Source organism: Ctenocephalides felis, unplaced genomic scaffold (genome assembly GCF_003426905.1).
Source record: "Ctenocephalides felis isolate EL2017-DRISC unplaced genomic scaffold, ASM342690v1 CF-g0.4_SCAFFOLD_01886, whole genome shotgun sequence".
NCBI lineage: Eukaryota > Metazoa > Arthropoda > Insecta > Siphonaptera > Pulicidae > Ctenocephalides > Ctenocephalides felis.
Window position 1 is genome coordinate 90222342 of NW_020538040.1, and position 18607 is coordinate 90240948.

The following is an 18607-nucleotide window of genomic DNA, read 5'->3' on the forward strand; positions in this document are numbered from 1 at the left end:
TATTATATTTGTTAACGTTATGATGTGATCAGAGCGTGTCGGACTGGGTCCGACAACGGAGTTGCGGAACACAGTTTGTATGTCGAACTGGAGCCGACAACGGAGCGTAAAGGGTTAATATCAAATAATTTCTTACATATTACAAACATTGATTTGGTAATTTCAACCCTTCGATAGATCATGTTGGTAGAGCGGGGGACTGTAGTATGTAGGTGCCGACTTCCATAGGTTATGGTTCAAATCCGGCTCGAAGGATATTTTTTAATATCACATAATTTTCTACATATTACGAAACATTGATTTGGTAAGTTCAACCTTCGATAGCTCAGCTGGTAGTGTGGTCGATTGTAGTATGTAGAGTGCCGACATCCATAGGTCGCTGGTTCAAATCCGCGCGAAGGATTGAATTCTTAACATTACATAATTTTACATGTTACGAAACTTTTGATAGCTCAGTGGTACGGTGGTCGACTGTAGTATGTAGAGTGCCGAAATCCATAGGTCGCTGGTTCAAATCCGGCTCGCAGTTTATATTTTTAATATACATAATGTTTACATATTACGAAACATAGATTTGGTAATTTCTTACCCTTCTTAGGTCAGTTGGCAGACGCGGTGGACTGTAGTAGTAGAGTGCCGGCATCCCATAGGTCGCTCGTTCAAATTCGGTTCGAAGAATTTGTTTTCAATATCACATATTACGAAACATTGATTTGCAAACTTCAACACTTCGATAGCTCAGTTGGTAGAGTGGAGGACTGTAATATGTAGAGCGCCGACATCCATAGGTTGCTGGTTCAAATCCGGCTCGAAGGATTATGTTTTTATGAAACATAATAAAGGATTATGTTGATTATGAAACATTGATTTGGCAACTTCAACCCTTCAATAGGTCAGTTGGTAGAGCGGTGGACTGTAGTATGTAGAGTGCCGGCATCCATAGGTCGCTCGTTCAAATCCGGTTCGAAGAATTTTTTTTTTCAATATCACATATTTTTTACATATTACGAAACATTGATTTCGTAATTTGAACCCTTCGATAGCTCAGTTGGTAGAGCGGTGGACTGTAGTATGTAGAGTGCCGACATCCATAGGTCGTTGGTTCAAATCCGGCTCGAAGGATTATGTTTTTAATATCACATAATTTTTTACATATTACGAAACATTGATTTGGTAGCTGCTACCCTTCGGTAGGTCAGTTGGTAGAGCGGTGGACTGTAGTATGTAGAGTGCCGACATCCATAGGTCGCTGGTTCAAATCCGGCTCGAAGGATTATGTTTTTAATATCACATAATTTTTTACATATTACGAAACATTGATTTGGCAAATTCAACCCTTCGATAGCTCAGTTGGTAGAGCGGTGGACTGTAGTATGTGGAGTGCCGATTTGGTAATGTAACGTACCAATGTTTATCCGTTGGACGGCGACGCGGCGCTTACGCGCTTCGATATTTCGTCTATATGCAGTTAAATCAGTACGATTGCTTTGGAAAAAAGTTCAAAATTCCAAGATATGTCAAAAAATGAAAACATTTTTTATTAAAAAAATTTTTTTTCAAAAAAAAGTAATTTTTTGTCAAATTTATAGTTTCTCAAAAATCTAATTTTTTGGAAGTAATTTTTTCCAACAATGTCAATCTTTTTAAAAAATAATAATAATTTCTGGTACTGGAAGTTCCAGCAATTTGCCTTAAGGCACGAACTACAATGACGAGCACAGCCCGCTTCTGATGGCTAGGCCAAACGTAAATATTACGGGCACAGCCCGTGTAGGATAATCGGGTCAGAAGCAAATATTACGCATTAAAGGCGTGGCCCGTTACGTTGATCACAATTATTATAAAATATTTATATAATTCAAACTATAAAATACAAAAACAAAACTGTACACTGTGTGGAAAGTAGGAACGCGGCGCCAGCTGTACAACTTTGGCCCAACATTTACGAATCAAAATAAGTTAAGGTAAGTAAGGGGTTAAACACTCACAACCGACGAAGTTTAATAGTTTTATAGCCTGCAATATTTGTTTTATGAAAATGTTATATTTTATGAAATTTTGGAATTCACATTTAATACGCCTGTAAGCATTATAATAATAGATGCTTGGCATTCTCCTATTTCTAATTGAGATATAGAAAATGTTTAAGTTGAATTTTATTCTATTATCAACTTCTTGTAGGGCAAGTTATAGTAATCGCAAAAAAAATTGAAAATGAAATTTTTTGCATATATTTACGTTTCAAAAGTTACAGAACATTTGAAGTATGTGTTTGTGTATGTATGTTTGGATGCAATTTATCGTCCACGATTTCGGGCGCACGGATTTTTGAATGATTCAAAAAATCTTTGCTTCCTGTTGATGGAAAGACGTGCTGCGTCCCGTAAAGCATTTTTAAAATAAAATTTTATTTTTGGTCAACTTTCTCCTATTAATGAATTATAATGTATTCTTTTATTGTTGCATTTATTTTTGAAATGAGTTTTTTTTATTTGTATTTTATATTAATAGGTGTGTAAAACAGGCTGATTAAGTAATAATTTAACGTTCACTTTCTGCTCTCTTACAAGTAATATTAACACTATTAAAAACCATACAACTCTTCATATTGCAGAACCACCTAATAATATATTTTTAACGCACAATTCAAAATTATTAATAAATGATAATGTTTAGTTATTTTTTCTAAAAATACTAAAATTTGTTTACAAATTTCTGTAAAAAAAAATCAAGGTAAAAATTTAAAAAGCAAATTAATTATTATTATTAATTTGTATTTTTTAATATTCTATACAATTCGATATTATTTTGTAATATATTCATATATACGTTAAATTAAAATATTGATAATTACAGTTATAACTGGAATACAACTTTTTTGCATGAGTTAATAAATTAAAGATTTAAGAGTATAAAATGCAGTAAAGTACTAGTAGCTATATTTTACAGCCAATTTACAATTTCAATTATTAATAATTAAAAGTGACTTTTAAAAAATCGTTTACTTATAAGCTTGGACAAAAAACTGGAAAGTAACAAATTTAAAAGTAAAGATTTGTTTCATTCTTTTTATTTGTAAGACTATTCGATATAAGTTTATAATTATCAGTAATGCGTGTAACCTATAGTGATACATCGATGTGTAATAATTAAAATAATTATCTAAATATCTAATTATGACAATTGTACTTATAGCTAGAATGCAACTCTTTTCCACACCACCCAAGAGGTAGAGTTGCCAGGCGCGTTTTTTTTAATGTGGTGTCGCCACAGAAATGCAAGGACTTCTGCAGCCCTAATCCACCTAAACTAACTTATTGACTAATTATAAGTAACTAATAAACGAATTGTACCGAATATAACGCGAAAAGAACCCCGCGAGATGACCTAATGTACCCGAACATTTCGATTTTTAAAAGCGAAAGAACCTCTCGGTGTGTAGTGTGTAGTTTGAATAAATATGAAATTGTAGGAAATATTAATATGAAAATTGTATTGTGGTTTTGTAACGGTGATTGTGATATTATAAAAAAAAGCATCCACATGATGTACCCCCAGAGTACAGAAGTACCCCCCAAATACACCATGCAATTACTTGGAAAAAAACTTCACAGTTTCCCAGCCTATGAAGCTTATGGACAAATCATTTTGTGATTTGCAATTATTAATTAATTAATGTAAAAAAAAGCGCGAAAAAAAAGAAAGGTTCTTCCACAACGCCACGCCCTTTGAGCTCAAACAAAAATACGCGAAAAACTCCAAAAAAGGTATGACTGAAGATATTACCGTGAAAATGCGAACTAATAATTCGCGAACAACTTTAGAAAACGTATGACCGAAAACGCCGCTTATCAATAATATAACTTAGTAATTACTTAATAATAATAGAATAATATAACTAAAGTCTTTTCACACTCCATATTCATCTTGATATTCACCTCCAATCCGGCAGTATTCTTCTGTTGGTCTTGATCCGTCAGCAGTCTTCTGTTGGTCCAGGTTGGCCCTTGGAAAGTGATGGACAATTATGAAATAAAAATTGATTATTATTTTAAATTAATTTGAAAATAAATTACAAAATATCCGACCGAAATTTTTACGTCAAAAGGACCCTTATCTAAACATTAGTTGAAGACTAATATAATACAATAATATTGATACACCATTATAAAGATCCAATAATAATAATACAATATAATTAAAGTTTTTTCTTACATTTTATCTGGTAGCGGCTTCTCGGTGGTCTTGAAGAGGCAATCTTCTGGAAATCTTGGAATTACACCTGAAACGAGATTTAAAAAAAACACAAATTTCCCTGAAAGGGATGAGCATATAAACGGGGCCCCGGTAATGTTAATATTAAAAAATATGAACTTTTATAAGTGTAAGACTAAGTCTCTATGTTTACTTAACTATGGTCTAAGTAACGACTAATTATGACTAATACGAGAAAACTTCTAATATATGCATGCATATTTTCCTGTGGTGTGCTTCTCCTGTAGTAGTTGGTCTTGGTATTGATCGATTATTTTTTTTTTAAATTCAAGCACTTTTCAAGCACTGCGTCTTCAACATTTCTCCGTCAAGGGAGACCCATTGTGCAATGACGAGAATTTTAAATTTGATTAAATTATAGTACATAAAAGCAGAAAAAATCCGTTAAAATAAATATAAGTAATTTGAGAAACACGCTGGATTTCAAAATTTCAAACTAAATGTTTGCATCCGTATATAACGTAACGTAATTAATAAAATAATTCCAAAAAAATTAAACATTATTTTTAATATGTACATATAGTATTATTTATGAATTAAAGCGTATGGCGTTGCTCCGCTTCTGGGAAAAACTTTGCAAGCAACCACACACCGACAAACAAAAATTAATTTAATAATTAATCGCGAACTACTCCGACCTGCCGAGGGGGAGGGCGACAGGTTTTAAAAACGCGAAAACTCGGCTTTAAAAATCGTTTTAAACGATTAAAAAAAACTATAAATGATCAACTGTTTCAAATTGTTTCGAATTCAATTTTCCGCACGCACGAACAAAACAGAAAAACGGTTGAACGCAAGTAAGTAACTAAGTCATAATGATAAAAATAGATTTTTAATTAAAAATTGTAAATATAATAATAAAATGTAAAAAAGGCACAATGAATCCCCCAGCTATGGTGCAAAACACCACAGGAAATCTGAAACAAGTTAAACAAATAGAAAATAAACAAATAAATAAAATAATAAACTAAGATAAATACTAGTCAATTGTAAATACAGTAGAAGTCGCGCTTCTTTTATTTGCGTTTTCGCTATTCGCGGTCAAAAAAATTTAAAAAGAAAAGTATTTCAAACACAGGATTTATAAAAAAAATTGTATGTTGACTACTAAATCTGTTCTAAACCGACAAGGTATACATTACAATCTAAATATGTATTGGATTATTTATGTTAATTCCGAGGCTGAAATTGAATATTTTCGCAACAAAAAACACGAAGGCGACTCCTCAGCAAAAATATATTAGAGTATAAAAAGTAATATAATTAGAGTATAAAAAGTCGAATAGTATCAATCCAAACACAAAATCCACGCCACGTATTTAACACTGAACATATAAAATTATTATACAATATGAAAATATAAAACTTACCATTGAACTGTTCCCACGAGCTCCAAACACTGAATGGTTTGACTTCGGTTTTTGGACCCAATTTATAGGGTCGAAACAGCGTGAATTGTTACCAGATGATATTAAAATTCAATAATTGTTATCTAATCGGAATAGTTTTGGGATCAGAATCATAGAGGGCGCAATACGAAAGTAAATATGCAATTGTGACTCAGTAACAATCTAACCTTCATGGCGGTTGATGTCAAGTATTATTTTCCTTAATTATATTTTTGTGTTCGTGTCTTAATAATTTGTGTGTTTTGTCGACTGACAATGAATAGTAGTAGTAGTATATATATATATATATATATATATATATATATCTATATATATATATCTTTATATATTTGTGTGTAAATGAAATATAAGCAAGATTTCGGATGCAACGCTATTTTATTAACTGCAAGGTAATTTCGCCCTTTCAGTAAAAGCCAATAAAATATCTTAACAAATTATAATACGATGCCGAGATTTTTTCGAAAAGTTAAAAATATCAGTTATTACAATTATTGCGATAAACATTTTATAAGAATAAAATTTGGTATGAGTTTTTGTTCTATTATGTATAATTACATAATAATCTGTATGTTATAATTATATTCTATATTTCTGGATTATTTGTTTGCTGTGTCCTCTGATAATGAGTGGGCATGGTGTATATGTAATTAATTATTTTTCTGCAGCCTGCCAAGCATTTCTCAAATAGAATTTTGCCTATTTGTATCAACTTTCTCGCATTATTAAATTAATTAGAATGTATTTTTTTAAGATTTATTTGCATATTATTATTATAATATTTATTGGTATATATCAAGTATGGTAAATTATTTATAAGCGCGGCCCGCCACAAAATTTTAGAATTTAATACCTTCACCTAGCCCGCGTACAATGGCTAGGAAAAACGTAAATATTACGGGCATAGCCCGCGTACGATAATCGGGCCAGAAGCAAATATTGCGCCATTGAGCATGGCCCGGTACACGAATGAATCATTAACTTCCCCAAGGAGAAGTTTATGTTTTCATAAAAAAAATCCGATTCGCTAATTTTAAGTTTTCTCTTCTCTTCTTTTAAGCCATTCTGAATCGAATGAGACCAAATTTGGAAAAGGTATGTTTGTGTTTGTGCGTATGTGCGTATGTGCGTATGTGTGTATGTGTTTGTGCGTGTGCGTGAACAGATTTTTTTGCTGTAAATCGCCCTTCGATAGCTCTGTTGGTAGAGCGGTGGACTGTAGTATGTAGAGTCCCGACATCCATAGGTCGCTGGTTCAAATCCGGCTCAAGGGATTACGTTTTTAATATCACATAATTTTTTACATATTACGAAACATTGATTTGCAAACTTCAACACTTCGGTAGCTCAGTTGGTAGAGCGGAGGACTGTAGTATGTAGAGTGCCGACATTCATAGGTCGCTGGTTCAAATAGGGGTCGGGGAATTATGTTTTTAATATCACATAATTTTTTATATATTACGAAACATTGATTTCCTAATTTCAACCCTTCGATAGCTCAGTTGGTAGAGCGCAGGACTGTAGTATGTAGAGTGCCGGCATCCATAGGTCGTTGGTTCAAATCCGGTTCTAAGGATTTTGTTTTCAATATCACATAATTTTTACCAAATTTATTACGAAACATTTATTTGCAAACTTCAATACTTCGATAGCTCAGTTCGTAGAGTAGAGGTCTGTAGTATGTAGAGTGGCGACATCCATAGGTTGCTGGTTCAACTCCGGCTCGAAGGATTATGTTTTTATGAAACATAATAAAGGATTATGTTGATTATGAAACATTGATTTGGCAACTTCAACCCTTCAATAGGTCAGTTGGTAGAGCGGTGGACTGTAGTATGTAGAGTGCCGACATCCATAGATTGCTGATTCAAATTCGGCTCGAAGGATTATGTTTTTAATATCACATAATTTTTTACATATTACGAAACATTGATTTGCCGATTTCAACCCTTCGATACCTCAGTTGGTAGAGCGGTGGTCGCTGGTTCAAATCGGGGTCGAAGAATTATGTTTTTAATATCACATAATTTTTTACATATTACGAAAGATTGATTTGCTAATTTCAACCCTTCGATAGCTCAGTTGGTAGAGCGGTAGACTGTAGTATGTAGAGTGCCGACATCCATAGGTCGCTGGTTCAAATCCGGCTCGAAGGATTATGTTTTTATTATCACATAATTTTCTATATATTACGAAACTTTGATTTCTCTATAGCTCAGTTGGTAGATCGGTGGACTGTAATAAGTAGAGTGCCGACATCCATAGGTCGCTGGTTCAAATCCGCGCGAAGGATTGAGTTCTTCAACATTACATAGGAGGATTATGTTTTTAATATCACATAATTTTTTACATATTACGAAACATTGATTTGGTAATTTTAACCCTTCGATTGCTAAGTTGGTAGAGCGGTGGACTGTAGTATGTAGAGTGCCGACATCCATAGGTCGCTGGTTCCAATCCGGCTCGAAGGATTATGTTTTTAATATCACATAATTTTTTACATATTACGAAACATTGATTTGCCGATTTCAACCCTTCGATACCTCAGTTGGTAGAGCGGTGGTCGCTGGTTCAAATCGGGGTCGAAGAATTATGTTTTTAATATCACATATTTTTTTACATATTACGAAAGATTGATTTGCTAATTTCAACCCTTCGATAGCTCAGTTGGTAGAGCGGTGGACTGTAGTATGTAGAGTGCAGACATCCATAGGTCGCTGGTTCAAATCCGGCTCGAAGATTTTTGTTTTTAATAACACATAATTTTTTACATATTGCGAAATATTGATTTGGTAAGTTCAACCCTTCGATAGCTCAGCTGGTAGTGTGGTCGATTGTAGTATGTATAGTGCCAACATCCATAGGTCGCTGGTTCAAATCCGGCTCGAGGGATTGCGTTTTTAATATCACATAGTTTTTTAGATATTACGAAACATTGATTTGCAAACTTCAGCACTTCGGTAGCTCAGTTGGTAGAGCGGAGGACTGTAGTATGTAGAGTGCCGACATTCATTATGTCGGAGAATTATGTGTTTAATATCACATAATTGTTTACATATTACGAAACATTGATTTGGTAAACTCAACCCTTCGATAGCTCAGTTGGTAGAGCGGTGGACTGTAGTATGTAGAGTGCCGACATCCATAGGTCGCTGGTTCAAATCCGGCTCGAAGGATTATGTTTTTATTATCACATAATTTTCTATATATTACGAAACATTGATTTCTCTGTAGCTCAGTTGGTAGATCGGTGGACTGTAATAAGTAGAGTGCCGACATCCATAGGTCGCTGGTTCAAATCCGCGCGAAGGATTGAGTTCTTCAACATTACATAGGAGGATTATGTTTTTAATATCACATAATTTTTTACATATTACGAAACATTGATTTGGTGATTTTAACCCTTCGATAGCTAAGTTGGTAGAGCGGTGGACTGTAGTATGTAGAGTGCCGACATCCATAGGTCGCTGGTTCAAATCCGGCTCGAAGAGTTATGTTTTTAATATCACATAATTTTTTACATATTACGAAACATTGATTTGCAGGTTTCAACACTTCTGTAGCTCAGTTGGTAGAGCGGAGGACTGTAGTATGTAGAGTGCTGACATCCATAGGTCGATGGTTCGAATCCGGGTCGAAGGATTATTTTTTTAATATCACATAATTTTTTATATATTACGAAACATTGATTTGGTGATTTTAACCCTTCGATAGCTAAGTTGGTAGAGCGGTGGACTGTAGTATATAGAGTGCCGACATCCATAGGTCGCTGGTTCAAATCCGGCTCGAAGGATTATGTTTTTAATATCACATAATTTTCTACATATTACGAAACATTGATTTGGTAATTTCAACCCTTCTATAGCTCAGTTGGTAGAACGGTGGACTGTAATATCTAGAGTGCCGACATCCATAGGTCGCTGGTTCAAATCCGGTTCGAAGGATTTTGTTTTCAATATCACATAATTTTTTACATATTACGAAACATTTATTTGTAACCTTCAACACTTCGATAGCTCAGTTGGTAGAGCGGTGGACTGTAATAAGTAGAGTGCCGACATCCATAGGTCGCTGGTTCAAATCCGGCTGGTAGGCTTATATTTTTAATATCACATAATTTTTTACATATTACGAAACATTGACTTGGTAATTTCAACCCTTCGATAGCTAAGTTGATAGAGCGGTGGACTGTAGTATGTAGAGTGCCGACATCCATCGGTCGCTGGTTCATATCCGGGTCGAAGGATTTTGTTTTTAATATCACATAATTTTTTACATATTACGAAACATTGGTTTGGTATTCAACCCTTCGATAGCTCAGTTGGTAGAGCGGTTGACTGTAGTATGTAGAGTGCCGACATCCATAGGTCGCTGGTTCAAATCCGGCTCGAAGGATTGTGTTTTTAATATCACATAATTTTCTATATATTACGAAACATTGATTTGGCAATTTCAACCCTTCTATAGCTCAGTTGGTGGATCGGTGGACTGTAATAAGTAGAGTGCCGACATTCATAGGTTGCTGGTTCAAATCGGGGTCGGAGAATTATGTTTTTAATATCACATAATTTTTTACATATTACGAAACAAAGATTTGGTAATTTCAACCCTTCGATAGCTGAGTTGATAGAGCGGTGGACTGTAGTATGCAGAATGCCGACATCCATAGGTCGCTGGTTCAAATCCGGCTCGAAGAATTATGTTTTTAATATCACATAATTTTTTACATATTACGAAACATTGATTTGGTAAGTTCAAGCCTTCGTTAGGTCAGTTGGTAGAGCGGTGGACTGTAGTATGTAGAGCGCCGACTTCCATAGGTCGGTGGTTCAAATCCGGCTCGTAGTTTTATATTTTTAATATTACATAATTTTTTACATATTACGAAACATTGATTTGGTAACTTCATCCCTTCGATAGGTCAGTTAGTAGAGCGGTGGACTTTAGTATGTTGAATGCCGACATCCATAAGTCGCTGGTTCAAATTCGGCTCGAAGGATTATGTTTTTAATATCACATAATTTTTTACATATTACGAAACATTGATTTGCAGATTTCAACACTTCTGTAGCTCAGTTGGTGGAGCGGAGGACTGTAGTATGTAGAGTGCTGACATCCATAGGTCGATGGTTCAAATCCGGGTAGAGTGCCGACATCCATAGGTCGCTGGTTCAAATCCGGCTCCAAGGATTATGTATTTAATATCACATAATTTTTTACATATTACGAATCATTGATTCGTTAATTGAAACGTTTGATAGCTCAGTTGGTAGAGTGGTCGACTGTAGTATGTAGAGTGCCAAAATCCATAGGTCGCTGGTTCAATTCCGGCTCGTAGGTTTATATTTTTAATATCACATAATTTTTTACATATTACGAAACATTGACTTGGTAATTTCAACCCTTCGATAGCTCAGTTGGTAGAGCGGTGGACTGTAGTATGTAGAGTGCCGACATCCATAGGTCGCTGAATCAAATCCGGCTCGGAGGATTATGTTTTTAATATCACATAATTTTTTACACATTACGAAACATTGATTTGCAAACTTCAACACTTCGATAGCTCAGTTGGTGGAGCGGAGGACTGTAGTATGTAGAGTGCCGACATCCATAGGTCGCTGGTTCAAATCGGGGTCGAGGAATTATATTTTTAATATCTTATAATTTTTTACATATTACGAAACATTGATTTGGTAATTTCAACCCATCGATAGCTCAGTTGGTAGAGCGGTGGACTGTAGTATGTAGAGTGCCGACATCCGTAGGTCGCTGGTTCAAATCGAGCACGAAGAACTACTTTTTTTAATATCACATAATTTTTTACATATTGCGAAACATTGATTTGGTAAGATCAACCCTTCGATAGCTCAGTTGGTAGAGCGGTGGACTGTAGTATGTAGATTGCCGACATCCATAGGTCGCTCTCGAAGGATTATGTTTTTAATATCACATAATTTTTCACAGATTACGAAACATTGATTTGCTAATTTCCACCCTTTGATAGTTCAGTTGGTAAGGTGGTGTACTGTAGTATGTAGAGTGCCGACAACCATAGGTTGCTGGTTCAAATCCGGCTCGAAGGATTATGTTTTTAATATCACATAATTTTTTACATATTACGAAACATTGATTTGGTAATTTCTACCCTTCGATAGCTCAGTTGGTAGAGCGGTGGACTGTAGTATGTAGATTGCCGACATCCATAGATCGCTGGTTCAAATCCGGCTCGAAGGATTATATTTTTAATATCACATAATTTTTCACATATTACGAAACATTGATTTGCTGATTTCCACCCTTCGATAGTTCAGTTGGTAGAGTGGTGGACTGTAGTATCTAGAGTGCCGACATCCATAGGTCGCTGGTTCAACGAAACATTGATTTGGTAAATTCAACCCTTCGATAGCTCAGTTGATAGAGCGGTCAACTGTAGTATGTAGAGTGCCGAATTCCGTAGGTCGCTGGTTCAAATCGGGCTCGAAGGATCATGATTTTTAATATCACATAATATTTTACATATTACGAAGCATTGATTTGCAGAATTCAACATTTCTGTAGCTCAGTTGGTAGAGCGGAGGACTGTAGTATGTAGAGTGCTGACATCCATAGGTCGATGGTTCAAATCCGGCTCGAAGAATTATTTTATTAATATCACACCTATATACACATAGGTCGCTGGTTCAGATGGAAGGATTATGTTTTTAATATCACATAATTTTCTACATATTACGAAACATTGATTTGGTAATTCCAACCCTTCTATAGCTCAGTTGGTAGTACGGTGGACTGTAATATGTAGAGTGCCGAAATCCATAGGTCGCTGGTTCAAATCCGGCTCGTAGGTTTATATTTTTAATATCACATAAATTTTTACATATTACAAAACATTGATTTGGTAATTTCAACCTTCCGATAGCTCAGTTGATAGAGCGGTGAACTGTAGTACGTAGAGTGCCGAAATCCATAGGTCGCTGATTCAAATCCGGCTCGGAGGATTGTTTTTAATATAACACAATTTTTTACATATTACGAAACATTAGAGCGGTGGACTGTAGTATGTAGAGTGCCGACTTTCATAGGTTATGGTTCAAATCCGGTTCGAAGGATTGTGTTTTTAATATCACATAATTTTTCACATATTACGAAACATTGATTTGGTAAATTCAACCCTTCGATAGCTCAGTTGGTAGAGCGGTGGACTGTAGTATGTAGATTGCCGACATCCATAGGTCGTTGGTTCAAATCCGGCTCGAAGGATTATATTTTTAATATCACATAATTTTTCAAATATTACGAAACATTGATTTGCTGATTTCCACCCTTCGATAGCTCAGTTGGTAGAGTCGTGGACTGTAGTATGTAGAGTGCCGACATCCATAGGTCGCTTGTTCAAATTCGGCTCGAAGGATTATATTTTTAATATCACATCATTTTTCACATATTACGAAACATTGATTTGCTAATTTCCACCCTTCGATAGCTCAGTTGGCAGGGTGGTGGACTGTAGTATCTAGAGCGCCGACATCCATAGGTCATTGGTTCAAATTCGGTTCGAAGGATTTTGTTTTCAATATCACATAATTTTAAACATACATATCACGAAACATTTATTTGCAACCTTAAACACTTCGATAGCTCAGTTGGTAGAGCGGAGGTCTGTAGTATGTAGAGTGGCGACATCCATAGGTCGCTGGTTCAAATCTGGCTCGAAGGATTATGTTTTTATGAAACATAATGAAGGATTATGTTGATTATGAAACATTGATTTGGTAATTTCAACCCTTCAATAGGTCAGTTGGTAGAGCGGTGGAATGTAGTATGTAGAGTGCCGACATCCATAGGTTGGTGGTTCAAATTCGGCTCGAAGGATTTTATTTTTAATATCACATAATTTTTTACAGAGTACAAAACATTTTCTTCTGCGTGTGCATTAAACCATTCGATAGCTCAGTTGGTAAAGCGGTGAACTGTACAGTGTGTGAGGCTGACATCCATAAGTCGCTGGTTCAAATCGGGGTCGAGGAATTATATTTTTAATATCTTATAATTTTTTACATATTACGAAACATTGATTTGGTAGTTTCAACCCATCGGTAGCTCAGTTGGTAGAGCGGTGGACTGTAGTATCTAGAGCGCCGACATCCATAGGTCATTGGTTCAAATTCGGTTCGAAGGATTTTGTTTTCAATATCACATAATTTTAAACATACATATCACGAAACATTTATTTGCAACCTTAAACACTTCGATAGCTCAGTTGGTAGAGCGGAGGTCTGTAGTATGTAGAGTGGCGACATCCATAGGTCGCTGGTTCAAATCTGGCTCGAAGGATTATGTTTTTATGAAACATAATGAAGGATTATGTTGATTATGAAACATTGATTTGGTAATTTCAACCCTTCAATAGGTCAGTTGGTAGAGCGGTGGACTGTAGTATGTAAATTGCCGACATCCGTAGGTCGCTGGTTCAAATCCGGCTCGAAGGATTATGTTTTTAATATCACATAATTTTTTACATATTATGAAACATTGATTTTGTAATTTCTAGCCTTCGATAGCTCAGTTGGTAGAGCGGTGGACTGTAGTATGTAAATTGCCGACATCCGTAGGTCGCTGGTTCAAATCCGGCTCGAAGGATTATGTTTTTAATATCACATAATTTATTACATATTACGAAACATTGATTTGGTAATTTCTGCCCTTCGATAGCTCAGTTGGTAGAGCGGTGGACTGTAGTATGTAGATTGCCGACATCCATAGGTCGCTGGTTCAAATCCGGCTCGAAGGGTTATATTTTCAATATCACATAATTTTTCCTAGATTACGAAACATTGATTTGGTAAATTCAACCCTTCGATAGCTCAGTTGGTAGAGCGGTGGACTGTAGTATGTAGAGTGCCGACATCCATAGGTCGCTGGTTCAAATCCGCGCGAAGGATTGAGTTCTTCAACATTACATAGGAGGATTATGTTTTTAATATCACATAATTTTTTACATATTACGAAACATTGATTTGGTGATTTTAACCCTTCGATAGCTAAGTTGGTAGAGCGGTGGACTGTAGTATGTAGAGTGCCGACATCCATAGGTCGCTGGTTCAAATCCGGCTCGAAGAGTTATGTTTTTAAAATCACATAATTTTTTACATATTACGAAACATTGATTTGCAGGTTTCAACACTTCTGTAGCTCAGTTGGTAGAGCGGAGGACTGTAGTATGTAGAGTGCTGACATCCATAGGTCGATGGTTCAAATCCGGCTCGAAGGATTATGTTTTTAATATCACATAATTTTCTACATATTACGAAACATTGATTTGGTAATTTCAACCCTTCTATAGCTCAGTTGGTAGAACGGTGGACTGTAATATTTAGAGTGCCGACATCCATAGGTCGCTGGTTCAAATCCGCGCGAAGGATTGAATTCTTCAACATTACATAATATTTTACATGTTAATTTAATTACGAAACATTGATTTGGTCATTTCAACCCTTCGATATCTCAGTTGGTAGAGCGGTGGACTGTAGTATGTAGAGTGCCGACATCCATAGGTCGCTGGCTCAAATCCGGCTCGAAGAGTTATGTTTTTAATGTCACATAATTTTTTACATATTACGAAACATTGATTTGCAGGTTTCAACACTTCTGTAGCTCAGTTGGTAGAGCGGAGGACTGTAGTATGTAGAGTGCTGACATCCGTAGGTCGATGGTTCGAATCCGGGTCGAAGGATTATTTTTTAATATCACATAATTTTTTATATATTACGAAACATTGATTTGCTGATTTCAACCCTTCGATAGCTCAGTTGGTACAGCGGAGGACTGTAGTATATAGAGCGCCGACATCCATAGGTCGCTGCTGGTTCAAATCCGGTTCGAAGGATTTTGTTTTCAATATCACATAATTTTTTACATATTACGAAACATTGATTTGCAGGTTTCAACACTTCTGTAGCTCAGTTGGTAGAGCGGTGTACTGTAATAAGTAGAGTGCCGACATTCATAGGTCGCTGGTTCAAATCGGGGTCGGAGAATTATGTTTTTAATATCACATAATTTTTTATATATTACGAAACATTGATTTGGTAACTTCAACCCTACAATAGGTCAGTTGGTAGAGCGGTGGACTGTAGATGTAGAGTGCCGACATCCATAGGTCGGTGGTTCAAATCCGCGCGAAGGATTGAATTCTTCAACATTACATAATATCTTACATGTTAAGAAACGTTCGATAGCTCAGTTGGTAGAGTGGTCGATTGTAGTATGTAGAGTGCCGAAATCCATAGGTCGCTGGTTCAAATCCGGCTGGTGGGTTTATATTTTTAATATCACATAATTTTTTACATATTACGAAACATTGACTTGGTAATTTCAACCCTTCGATAGCTAAGTTGATAGAGCGGTGGACTGTAGTATGTAGAGTGCCGACATCCATCGGTCGCTGGTTCATATCCGGGTCGAAGGATTTTGTTTTTAATATCACATAATTTTTTACATATTACGAAACATTGGTTTGGTATTCAACCCTTCGATAGCTCAGTTGGTAGAGCGGTTGACTGTAGTATGTAGAGTGCCGACATCCATAGGTCGCTGGTTCAAATCCGGCTCGAAGGATTATGTTTTTAATATCACATAATTTTCTATATATTACGAAACATTGATTTGGCAATTTCAACCCTTCTATAGCTCAGTTGGTGGATCGGTGGACTGTAATAAGTAGAGTGCCGACATTCATAGGTCGCTGGTTCAAATCCGGCTCGAAGAATTATGTTTTTAATATCACATAATTTTTTACATATTACGAAACATTGATTTGGTAAGTTCAAGCCTTCGTTAGGTCAGTTGGTAGAGCGGTGGACTGTAGTATGTAGAGCGCCGACTTCCATAGGTCGGTGGTTCAAATCCGGCTCGTAGTTTTATATTTTTAATATTACATAATTTTTTACATATTACGAAACATTGATTTGGTAACTTCATCCCTTCGATAGGTCAGTTAGTAGAGCGGTGGACTTTAGTATGTTGAATGCCGACATCCATAAGTCGCTGGTTCAAATTCGGCTCGAAGGATTTTGTTTCTAATATCACATAATTTTTTACATATTACGAAACATTGATTTGCTAATTTCAACCCTTCGATAGCTCACTTGGTGGAGCGGTGGACTGTAGTATGTTGAATGCCGACATCCATAAGTCGCTGGTTCAAATTCGGCTCGAAGGATTTTGTTTCTAATATCACATAATTTTTTACATATTACGAAACATTGATTTGCTAATTTCAACCCTTCGATAGCTCACTTGGTGGAGCGGTGGACTGTAGTATGTTGAATGCCGACATCCATAAGTCGCTGGTTCAAATTCGGCTCGAAGGATTATGTTTTTAATATCACATAATTTTTTACATATTACGAAACATTGATTTCATACTTTTTACCCTTCGATTGCTCAGTTGATAGAGCGGTGGACTGTAGTATGTAGATTGCCGAAATCCATAGGTCGCTGGTTCAAATCCGGCTCGTAGGTTTATGTTTTTAATATCACATAATTTTTTCCACATTACGAAACATTGATTTGGTAAGATCAACCCTTTGATAGCTCAGTTGGTAGAGCGGTGGACTGTAGTATGTAGAGTGCCGACATCCATAGGTCGCTGGTTCAAATCCGACTCGAAGGATTTTGTTTCTAATATCACATAATTTTTTACATATTACGAATCATTGATTCGTTAATTGAAACGTTTGATAGCTCAGTTGGTAGAGTGGTCGACTGTAGTATGTAGAGTGCCGAAATCCATAAGTCGCTGGTTCAAATCCGGCTCGAAGAATTATGTTTTCAATATCACATAATTTTTTACATATTACGAAACATTGATTTGGTAAATTCAACCCTTCGATAGCTCAGTTGGTAGAGCGGTGGACTGTAGTATGTAGAGTGCCGACATCCATAGGTCGCTGGTTCAAATCCGGCTCGAAGGATTATGTTTGTAATATCACATAATTTTTTAACTTCCCGTAGGGTAAGTTATAGTAATCGCAAAAAAATCGAAAATGAAAATTTTTATATATCTTTACGTTACAGAGGTTTCTTAACATTTTGGCATACCTTAGAAAAAATGGATGTATGTGTGTGTGTGTGTGTGTGTGTATGTATGTATGTATGTGCGTGTGTGTATGTATGTGCGGATACAAATTTTCGTCGACGATTTCGGGAACACGGATCAACCGATTTGAATAATTCAAAAAACATTCGATTCGTATTGATAAGGAGACGTGCTGATTAGTTTTTGGCGAAGGCAGGTCCAGCCGTTCCAAAGATACGGGGCAAAAAGTGCCGAAAACGGTAACTCAGTTTTTAAGAGAACGGAGCGTCCGATTTTAATAATTCAAAAAACATTTGACTTGTATTGACAAGATGAAGAATTGATCAAATTTTCATGAGGGCAGGTCTAGCGGTTTCGGAGATCTAACGAAAAAAGTAAAAAAAATGCCATTTGGCGGTCAAAAATGATCATTAGACATATCCACATCAAATTATCAGATATTTTATAGAGATTTTAACAATAAGTATAAATTTTGTTTGCATTCCTGTGGGTTCCGTACCAATATTTATTCGTTAGACGGCGACGCGGCGCTTACGCGCTTTGAAATTTTGTCTCTATGCAGTTAAAGCAGTACGATTGCTTTGAAAAAAGATCTTCCAAAATATGCGAAAATAAAGAAAACATTTTTTTTTCCAAAAAAAATTAAAAAAAAAAAAAAAAAAATAGATTTTTTTTTGAAAAATTTTTTTGTTTAATTTATAGTTTCTCAAAAATCTTATTTTTTCGAAGTGATTTTTTTTAAAAAATGTCAATCGTTTTTAAAAAAATAATAATTTTTGGTACGGGAAGTTCCAGCAATTTGCCTTAAGGCACGATGCCTTAATTGCCT

General features: G+C 35.7%; 3 non-coding genes across 3 annotated transcripts; all 3 read left to right on the forward strand.

The window, feature by feature from the left end:
* Nucleotides 1-8768: 8768 nt before the first annotated feature.
* Nucleotides 8769-8857, forward strand: Trnay-gua. The gene is given in 2 exon segments: nucleotides 8769-8805; nucleotides 8822-8857. It is a non-coding gene; the product is annotated as a tRNA-Tyr (tRNA).
* Nucleotides 8858-14380: 5523 nt separating this feature from the next.
* Trnay-gua lies at nucleotides 14381-14469 on the forward strand. The gene is given in 2 exon segments: nucleotides 14381-14417; nucleotides 14434-14469. It is a non-coding gene; the product is annotated as a tRNA-Tyr (tRNA).
* A 3095-nt stretch (nucleotides 14470-17564) lies between these two features.
* On the forward strand, nucleotides 17565-17653 carry Trnay-gua. The gene is given in 2 exon segments: nucleotides 17565-17601; nucleotides 17618-17653. It is a non-coding gene; the product is annotated as a tRNA-Tyr (tRNA).
* The last annotated feature ends 954 nt before the right edge of the window (nucleotides 17654-18607 follow it).